The following is a 10624-nucleotide window of genomic DNA, read 5'->3' on the forward strand; positions in this document are numbered from 1 at the left end:
TGGAGTTGGACTCCGTGATCCTTGTGAATCCCTTCCAGCTCGGGCTGTTCTGTGATCCCATGATCTGGGAGCTGCACATGCAGTGAAGTGAAATGGTATTTCACAAATGTAAGGGAAACAGTTGATCACAGCCTGAACCTCTGATTAAGCATCTGAGGCAAGTGACAAGTCAGCTGAGGGAGCACAGGTGAAGGTAATTCATCTGTGCTTGTGGAAGAGGTGGAGCTCGACTCCACCTCTCCTAGATCCCATTTAAGGGCTGACCACCACTAAGATAGCATCTCCTTCTGGAGTTCTTGGGATGAGCTTCAATGCTGGCGAGCACCTATCCTGAAGGCCTCAGAGTTGGTGAGTCCTTCTCCTTAGTTACCCTCTGGCTATTTATTTCAGACTATATCTGTACTATTCCAACATACGTTATACTTGTATTATTTCAACTGTACAATACCTTACTTTTATTATTTGCACTGTATGCACAAGTTAAAAGGAGGGCAATAAAACTCTGAATAGAAATAGACAATACAGGAGAAGAGAAAGTAGAATGGGCTTAATAGAAATGTCAGGTACCATTGGAGGGGCTAAAAAGTCAGTACTTTCAATTTTAAAGTTACTCAAAAGAAAAGAGCAAGAATGGTCACAAAGCAAGTCAGGTGAAATGTAAACAGAATTAAAAAGGCTGAAAAAAACCCTCAAAAAGCATCTTGGGATGGGCAGTTACGCTGGCAGCAATAAAGTTGCATAAATACTAAAAAGCAGAAGGTGCTAGGTGTTGTGAGATGCTCAGCACATCAGTGTGTAAAAAAGACATTCTGCCAGGGTAAGTCCCAGCTACAAACACAACCCTGAGGAAGTTCTGGGTATCTCAGACTGGTGAGCCATCCTTCCAGTCCTGGCATGAGGTAGTCTGTCCTAGAAAACAGGACCTCAGAGCACTGGATGAATGCAGTCAGTAGGAAAACTACCAGCATGGCTTCTATCACAGGAGACCTCTGCACCAGCCTGCTGGAGCTCTGTCAGTAAGCATATGGATAAAGAAGATCTATTGGACATAATACAGTTGAATTTTCAAGAAGCCTTTCACTTGCTGAAGCTGTTTAAAGATATTGAGTTGGTTTTAAGGGAATGCTCCTTCAGTGGATAGAAAGCAAGGGATCAGCTTAATGGTAACTTCTTAGCATAGGCTGCTGAATTGTTCACCTACAAACAGAAGCTGGAATCTGGCTTTGGTTTGGTGTTCTTTTCTTTCTTCATTTTCTTTATCAGTTCCCTAGAAAAGGAGCATAGAAAAATCCAAAACATGGAGGTAATGAGAACTTCCAGTTGCAAAATGCCAGCACGATGGCATAGATCTCGTAAAACTGCATATGTGTGTGGTGGGAGAGAGCATGAAGAGCATGAAGGTAGATAAACTTGTAATACATGTCTAGGGGGAAAATAATCCCTAATAAAGAAAATAAGCTAAAGGGAAGTAGCAGAAATGGAACATGACTGCTGAGGAAATATGAGGAGAATGAGTCATTGAAAATGGCCAGGCTCAAAGACTGCCAAGTGTTTGAATCAGTATCGGCACAATCTCCTACTGCCTGTACTGGTGGCTGAAGAAAAAGCTCAGCAGGAGGGAATGATGCCAAGTGTGCTGTGCTTGTTAGTGAGATGTTAGCCCTCACAGCCAACTCCACTGAGCATGGCTGGGTTGGAGAGCTTAGACATGGTTTATACTAAAACTTGCCTCTGTGACACTGAGGCATCCTTGGTTCTTCATGGCTTTTTTTCAGTGCCATATAAAAGGAAAGAAGTCAGCCCAACTATGCATGAAAATATTTTTAAGAGTCCATGCTACTTTTCTGCCATATTTTAGCTTTTTCCCATTTTTTTTCCCAATAGAGGATTAGGAGAGTGGAGAATGTGACACTGAGTGGTAATTGCCACCAGCACCTCCAGAACCAGCCACCAGAAAATGAGGGAGTGGTACCAGATGCATCATTGGTCCTTGCAATGCCAACCCTTATAAGCCTCTACAGTAACATGAGGAAGATGAAAGAAGCCTTCTGTAGTCTCTCTTCTGAAAAGACTGAACCTATTCCAGTTCTACAGGTATGTATCTTAGTGAATAGAGAATTCAGCAGGATGGATTAGGCCATTAAAACAAGAGCATGGAGCTCTTTCCATTTAGAAGGAAAACAATCTAAACCTGAGGTTTGGACTCATCACTCAAGCTGCAGCACCAATGAACTTTAAAGTAGACTGTAGTAAGAAAATTAATATTCCTCTCCCTTACCTTGGCACTCTCGCATCCTCATATTAAGCTTGTGAGCTTGCAAAGAACAGACTTTCCACATAAATACACAACATATAATTAAGCATGCGAAGCTGATTCTTGTGATCAACACATTCATTTTAGTCCCGTTGATTACATCTATTGTAGTTCTGCATTATCTGTCATTTTCTCAGGGCTATCCTGTAGTCCCTTCTGAAAGGATTGAACATGCTCCAGTGCTGCAGTTCTGTAGTTTAACATACGTGAAGTTTAGCAGGACGGTCATCAAGAAGAGCAGCCACCATTAATGCTGCTAAAATACTGCAAAAGGGCATGGGCTTTTTTTACTTTATTTAACCCACATCTCAGAGGAAGAGACTTTCCAGTGAGGCTGGAGGTATTTGCTGTAGATCAGACCCTTGGCTGATTTATCCAGTACTCCTTGGTCTTCTGCCTCCAAAAAAAAAAAAGACTCTGCAATGTCTTTCACCTCTACAAACCATGCAGAGGAAAGGTTAGGGCAGTGGACAAACTCTGCTGCTGAGTGTGGAATCTGCTTACCTGCCCAGATCACAGGTGATGCTGTTGGGAATCACAAATACAGTCCTTACCAAGTGGCATCAGTAAAGAGGAACACCTGGGCATCGAGTCCACATCATCATGATCACTGTGACAGAGTCCTTAGCATGGTTCCCATTCACAAGTAACTTGTGTCTATCAGCTGGATCAGCATCACTCTTCATGTTCTGTACTTTGCACTTCTTCCATTCATTCACTGACTGCTTTTAGCTTGCTTAGCCATGCTAATGTGCAAAAGGAGGTTCTGATTTGCAGGGCTATGTTCTCAATATGAACACGTTTAAGTTCATTATCAGTTGCAGAATGAGGCTCCAGGTGAGATAAAACCCTTGCCTCATGAATATTGTTAGTAAAGCTTTGTATGCTGATGAGCGGGATTCCTGTATTTGGAAGCGAAGTAAAAATCAGCCAAGGTGAATCAGCATGTACTCTGTGACTAAGCTATCTTTATCTCATGCAGCGACACCACTGATCCCTATTTAATCACACAAGATGACAGTACTGAGAGAAGATAAAAAGGAAAAACTGGCATCTATGACTGGGTAACAAATCTAAAAGCTGTTGCAATTCTGCTGGAGGCCGAGGAAGGTGTGCTGGATGGACAAGCTGTAATTTCCATTAGGATTGCAGCGGTTTTATGGCTACTGGATCTGAACCATTGCATCCCAGTGGTTCTTTTTTTGACCTTGAGCACATCTCTGCTTGCCATGAAAAGGCTCACCTGTGTTTGCTCTCAGGTAAACAAAGTGAAGAGTCTGGCACTTTGTGGAAGCCTCAGCATTGCCACGGGGCAGACAGAGAGCAGGGAAGGAGCAGGCACAGTATGACACTGGGAGGGGAGCTGAGGGAATAAGAAGTGTCAAGTGCAGGTGCAATCTGTGGGAACTGAATGCTCGTGGCAGGGTTGCCAAGGGAGGGCACAACCTCTGGCGCATGTCCCTCTGCCTGTGTTCCATGCTGGGAGCTGCCATGGCTCACTCCCAGATGGTGCAGCAGTGAACATTAGAAGTGTTCAGCTTGTGTAAAGCAGCAGCTCAAGAAGGAGTAATGAGGCTGTTCCTTTGAACATGAGGTTCTTCAGCCACTTGCCCCCACATGCCATCTGCCTGTTTTGTGGCCCATGCAAGGGCAAATTGGAAGCAATCCCTGGGCAAATAGCCCAGTGAGACAAAAGAGTCCAGAGAGGACATAAGTCCCCATGAGCCCTGCCTGCACCATTTGTCAGACTGCTATCAGGATTTAAAGTCCTGAGGGAACAGGATGATGTAGTCACCAAGTCTCTTTTGATGCTGCTTGAAAGTCATGGTGGTCAGGTGAAGTCCACAGTGACTGGAAGAACAGCAACATCAGATCCATTTTTAAGAAAGGTAGAAAGGATGGCCTCAGGAACTACCAACCTGTTTGCTTCATCTCAGTGTTGGAGAAGACTATGGAGCACATCCTCCTGGAAGCTATGCTAAGGCATGTGGAAAAGAGGGAAGTGATATGGGATAGCCAGCATGGCTTCACCAATGGCAGATCCTGCCTGACAAACCTTGTCACTTTTAACAGTGGTATAACTGCATCATCAGACAAGGAAAGAGTCACTGATGTCATCTATCTGGACTTCAATAAGGCCTTCAGTGAGGCCTTTGACACAGATCCCCCCCATAACACCCTTCTCCCCAAAATGGTGAGTTATGGATTTGATGGATGGACTGTTTGATGGGCAAAGAACTTATTGCTGTTGTTATCTAAATTATTTACGCCTCTAGACAAAACTGTAACAAGTTTTTGGAAGTGAGAAATCAATCACTGTGCTGAACTACATAAAAAAACAAAACAAGAAATGGTTTGTCCCTCTTGAAACCATTCACGATATATTGGGTCTTTGCAATGATATGCATCTACTGTGACTAAATAGATAAGTTAGCTTCGAGGTTGCTGAAGCTCATCCACCTGAGTGACAGATGCCATGACCAAATGAGCAATATTTGTCTGTATTTCAGTCTACAAATACAGGAGATACAAAGACAACAGACATCAGGAGGAGCACAACAGGTGACAGAATGCCTCATGATAACCGGAGCTACTTGAGCAACTAAAATCCTGCTTGTAATACAAATCTCAAAGAACAGCAGTGTGCTTCCAAAAAGCCATCCTGGGGAAGAGAATCTCCTCAGTGTTATGTGGCTTTCTGTGTCTTAGAAGAGACCTTGGTCCCTCTGCAAACCTTCCTTCTCATTCCGTCTGGATACACATACCTTTTTCTTGCTGTAAACTTGATTTGTAGCTCTATTCCAGAGGGCACATCGGAGGCGAAGATAAACAGATGTAGAAGAATGATGAGGCTTTTTGCAATATCATCACCTCAGCAAAGGAGGGAGACAGTCTCGTGAAGCCTGTTGGATACTTGTTCATGAATTGATGCTGTTGTATTAATGATGGAGTTCCAGGCTGGTGCTCAACGGCTCCATAAAATAGCGACTCGCAGCACAGTACAGAGGAAAAAAAGCAAAAGTCTTGTGTATGCAGTGACAAATAAATAAGGGAAACAGAGAAGTTAAAAAGAACTAAATCAAAGAAGTTAGCATCTACTTGAGAACCAGTCACCAATTCCACAGCTGGAAGTGGCTACGGCTCATATATTTCTAAAGCATTTTGTTCGTTTTTTAGGAACACTTCACCTGATTCTTCAATGTGCTTTCAGAACATTAAGCATCTGCTCTGTAAATATTACCTCTAGAGATCCACTGGGATTGTACTGCAGGCTGCAATCCCTGTCATATTCAGTACACGAGGGGTCTCAGACTGCACAAAATCCTTTTTTCTCATTACACAGCCTCTTTTCCTCCAAACTCTTTAAGCTGTGCTGCAGATTTCATTGTTTCACTCAGATAACCCCAAGAGGTACCGTCATGTCAGGAAGCTAATGAAGAAAAGCAGGAATGGAGTGCTAACGAGGGAGGAAAGCCCAGGAACTGCTCTTGTAATTCTGCTTTGAAACAAAAATACAAAGCAGGATCAAGTACATCAAGGCAACCGTTGCCTTTTAATCCTATGGCTTTTTGTTTTGTTTTCCTTTTGAATAAAGATTCGAAAGAGCTATGTGAAAATTGTTCATAAAGGCTACTAACCATGGGGGCAGGTGGGGCACCGTTGAACTGGAAGCTCCTAGCACCATGACTTGAAGCATTCGTGTGACATTCACCTCTTGGCACAGTGACTTCTGCTTGCTGCTGGACATCACCAGCCAAGCCAGTCCAAACCAAAGTACTTCAGCAAAGTCAATGAGCCAGTAAAATATTATGCTGTAGAACGGGGGATTTATTTATTTTCTCTGCTTCGATGATTTCCTGTTAATAGCTGCAGCTGTCAAAGACAGGCACATGATACAGGCTTGGAAGTTCAAGAGCCTGCATGCTGGAATGTCTTGCTTCAGTGGGCACAAGGGAATGTGAGCTGTGATCTGCCTCTGCTCATACAAACCGCAGGATGCAAAACGTGCCATTTCCTTTTGCTGTTTGCTAGAGTTATCGAAGGGCTCGTTTTACTTTCTTTTAAATTTGATCTCCTAACAGGGCTGGTGTTAAGGAACAAAGATGACGTTTTGGGCTGCTGCACTCAGCTCTGGGCGCTACTCCCATCGTGAAATGCCAAAGAGAACAAGATGATACAGGTAGCAGAACAACAAGTGCACAGCCCCAGGGTACCTAACCACTGTTAGAACAGGTGGGATTTCAAACTACTCAGTGCCAGGTCTGCTTGGTGGCCTCTTATGTGCACATGATCTTGCTGTTGGGACATGATAAATGTTTTAGGTGGAACCACTGCAGTTTCTGACACTATTTTCCCCTATATATATGACCCGGCATCATAACTGATGTATACGCATATTGCTCTGGCTGTACTCTCACCCATAGTACCTCAGCTATTCGTAATGGCTGTGCTGGGATTGCTTATTGAAGCTGTGCCACAGTACAGAAAAAAAAAATAATGGATGAATGGTGGGGCCAAAAGACCAAGGCATCTGAAATAAAACTACTAAGACATATGGCTGATTTCTGTGTTTAACTGCCTAATAACAAAGAATTTGAACAGCTGGCCTGTTAATTCAAAAATTGGCACTTTCATACAAGCACTTAAACACCCAAATCCATTCAGCTGCCTGAAAAGCACCTGCCCTCAGGAGAGCACTCTGTGATGTAGGCCACAACTGATACAAGTGCCCAGGCTCCGGGGCAAGGTGAGATGCTGCATTAGACTGTTCTTGGTGGCTCCTTGCTAGAGAATGATGTAGCCTCAGCTGAGACTACAGCTCCGTGCTCTGTAAGTGGCTGCCAGGCAAACATGGGACCGTGCTGCTCCTACACTCCACTATTTTCTGCCAGAGACTGTATTGCAAGTAGAACCACGGTCACTTCACTGTGGGAAGAGGCATAAGATGCCCCCCTTCTGCAGCTAAGACAAGGCTGAGCTAGGTGGACAAGACCACAGACAAAAGTAGACTGTACCATGAACTACAGGGCTTCTACTGAGACCTGTTAGCAATTCTCTACAAAGCATTCAAGGCTGAAAGACAGAGCTCTGCACATTACAGCTCACTTCTCTGTGGGACGGAGAACCTTCTGCCAGTGGGAAAAAAAGATGTAGCTAGCAAGTGTCCTCTGTGAAAGAAGGAAAAAGACCATGCCACTCACCAGGCACTTTTGTGTGGGATCAGCTTACCACACACAGCTTGAATAAAAACAACAGCCCATGTTTATTCTTGGTCTATGGCCAAATGAGGGTCATTTCAGTAGGTACAGCTTACAACTTAGAGGAAAATATACTGAAACTATTCCTCATCTTCTGTGCTTTGAAAGCACGCAGTTCATCAGAATAGATTCGTTAAAATACAGTGACTTGAACAACAGAATGTATTGAAATACTCTGACTGCAGAGAATGAAGGAGGCTAGGTATGACCGCATCTATTATTGATGTCAGAAAATACCAGGAGTTTGGAACATTTCAAGAAATATTACACAAATATTTTCAGTGCCGTATGCCATAAGAGAACACATAACTGCCCCACCCATTAAGGTATGAATGGAGTCCAGTGAAGCAGAATTGTGCGAGTCCAAAGGCAGATCTCGCCCAGGAAATCCAGATTGCTTTCACGGCTGTAAAGAGCAGAAACATAAGGGTGGAAAGCTACCCATGCCAGAAAAAAAAGAAGCCAAGATGTCTACAGATGACTACAGAGCCCTTGCCAAGACGTTAACAGTCACTGGCTGGGATGGGACGCACAAAATTGTTTTTGCATAGTGGGATTTGGTTGAGGGGGAGTAAAGTAAGAAGGGCAAATTGGCCTTGAGGTTTACAAGCATGACTTCTTTCCCGGCTTAAGAAAAACTGAAATAACAGAGGCAAGGACACTAAACTAAGGCCACAGGGTAGTGTTTAGAGCTGTACTTTCACCAGTTGGCAGAGCCTGACATTAGTGTGCTGCATGTGCAGAAATCCTCTGCGCAGCACTTCAAAAGGTAAGTCACAGCATGCATGCTGAGACTTTGTTTTTCCTCCCAGCTTCCCAGAAAATGGGTCCACAGCTGAGTGACAGCCTACCCTGTAGCATTCTTCTTAGCTGCGTGAGGTGCTTGGGTTGTTCTCTTATTGTACAAATGCAACTTTTCTTCATCTAGAAACTCCCGACTGAGCCACTCAGCTTTGTAAACTTCCAGTAAAGTCTTCCAGGTATGCTTTAAAATAGACCTCACTGAGCTGGCAGAATAGCGTTATAAGGAGAAACGTACCTTGCTACAAACGTCAGTGTAAACCACTAAGTTTTTGCCACTGCTGATTCTGTCACCCAGGTTACTGTTGGTAATTCTACCCAAACCCGATTCCTGAAGATCCTTGAGGTAAGGAATGTTAAGAGGAGAGATCATCTAAAGAGATGAATGTGTGCTTCTGTATCCTGGAACATGTGAGCTTTTGTTTACTAATGCATGACACAGGAATAGCAAGCCTTCCATTTTCACACATAAGATTACATAATTCACCCTGCAAATACTCTGCAAAGATCGAAAAGTTGGAAGAATCCAGTAAAGCACCTTCGTAGGGGTAGTATGGGATGCAGTGGGTGAGACAGCAGGCATTTCCTTTGGGTCAGATTGCTGAAAAGAGATGATTTGGCTTGCTCTGACACGAGGCCCCATCATCTTGCCATCTCAGCTACCCAGGTTCTGCCAGCTGCAGGGATTCATGATAGTCTGGTGACTTATTTTGCAGCTATGGCCGCTTACCTCTAGCCTCTTGCCTATTATGGGTCATAATAGCATAACCTCCCTTGAAGTGCAGTCTTCCACCTGCAGCTTTATACAGACAGCACACAGCAAGGTAACCAAACTCCAGAGCAGACAATGCCCACTAACACAGTTTGCCTCAGTTCTAATAGATTAAAAACAAAACAAAACCCCACCGACCCTCCTAAAAGCTCTAGCAAGGATTCTCACCCTGGTGACCCTCAAGCACCAGATGTTACTTGGGCAATAGTCCAGCTCTTATACATTTCAGGTCCTCTATACGGATCAATACCACACTCTTAAAGCAAGTGCTCACTTGAAACAGATCTTCACTTGTTGATTTGCAAATTCAGTGTAGTAAGCTGCTAGGATGCTGTACATATTTGACTCTTCTGCATCTCTACTACTCACATCCTATCAACTCTTGGCTCCATCCCTCCAGATAAGACATTTTCCCTGCTAGTACTGCTCTGGCTGCTTTTAGGTATCTTACAACAGAAGACCTGCTCCCAAAAAGGAGATGGCAGATGTACTACAGTAGGAGCTTCACCAGTTCTTTCATTCTGCTGATTCATCCTGCAACGCTCGATGCATCAAGATCACTTCAGCGTGCAGTTATTACCGGGCAAGCAGCAGAACTGTCCAACCTTCCCCAAACTGAAATACCTTTCCTATGCTTTTCCCAGCCCTTCCCACTACCGATGCACCAGCTTGGAAAGGGACAGCCCCTCCTTTGGGAACAGCACGTCCACAACCATACCATGAAATTCTAGCCTCAGCGTGCCCCTACACGTGAGGTCTGTCTCGAGTCTAATTGCTTGCCCCTGGACTTTACTCTCCTCCAGGTAGCTGACCAAGCAAATAGTGCTTCATAGTGTTATATTTAATAAAAAATATTCTCAGGTGCTTTGACACAGCTGGAGTTACCTGCAAACTACAGCCCGTTGCTGCACACTACACATACTCTGCATACTTGTTTCTACTGCCCTTTACTAACAATGTTCTCCCTGGAGCTAAATAAACAAATTACCTGTGGTTAGCTTTGTTCCCTTGCTCAATCAGTGCTCTGCACAGATGTATCCATACTACACTTCCTTTTCGTAGTAAATACAAGGCTGGAAAAGGCTTTCCTATGCCCTCTGCTGGTTTTCCAAGGCATCTGTTTTCATCCTGGAATTCAACAGAAATGCTACCCTCTTCTTTCAGTATGTCAGTATGTTTCCCTGTTATCGTTCCATTTTAATTCTGACTCAACCACAACAGGAAAAACAGGACTGAGCCATAAGCAGACACATTACAGACTGTCTACTACATCTTTCCCATGACCTGGCAAATGACCACCACTGCATATCTTTCCAAACCAGACTGCTGAGGGCACTCAGATGACCCCCATCCTTTCATAAGCAGCAGGGTGCTGGGGGTGAGTCGGCACCAACAACAGCACGTTCCTCTGGTTGCCCTCTCACATTAAGGAAGGCAGCAAACTGTACATACCTTCAGCCTGAACCTTGTGGACTCAAA

General features: G+C 44.1%; 1 long non-coding RNA gene across 1 annotated transcript; it reads left to right on the forward strand.

Annotated features, from left to right (window-relative positions):
* The first annotated feature begins 303 nt into the window (after positions 1-303).
* Positions 304-2587, forward strand: LOC140248998 (uncharacterized). Its single transcript, XR_011902925.1, has 3 exons — positions 304-348; positions 1885-2094; positions 2452-2587. It is a non-coding gene; the product is annotated as an uncharacterized lncRNA (long non-coding RNA).
* The last annotated feature ends 8037 nt before the right edge of the window (positions 2588-10624 follow it).

Source organism: Excalfactoria chinensis, chromosome 2 (genome assembly GCF_039878825.1).
Source record: "Excalfactoria chinensis isolate bCotChi1 chromosome 2, bCotChi1.hap2, whole genome shotgun sequence".
Lineage (NCBI taxonomy): Eukaryota > Metazoa > Chordata > Aves > Galliformes > Phasianidae > Excalfactoria > Excalfactoria chinensis.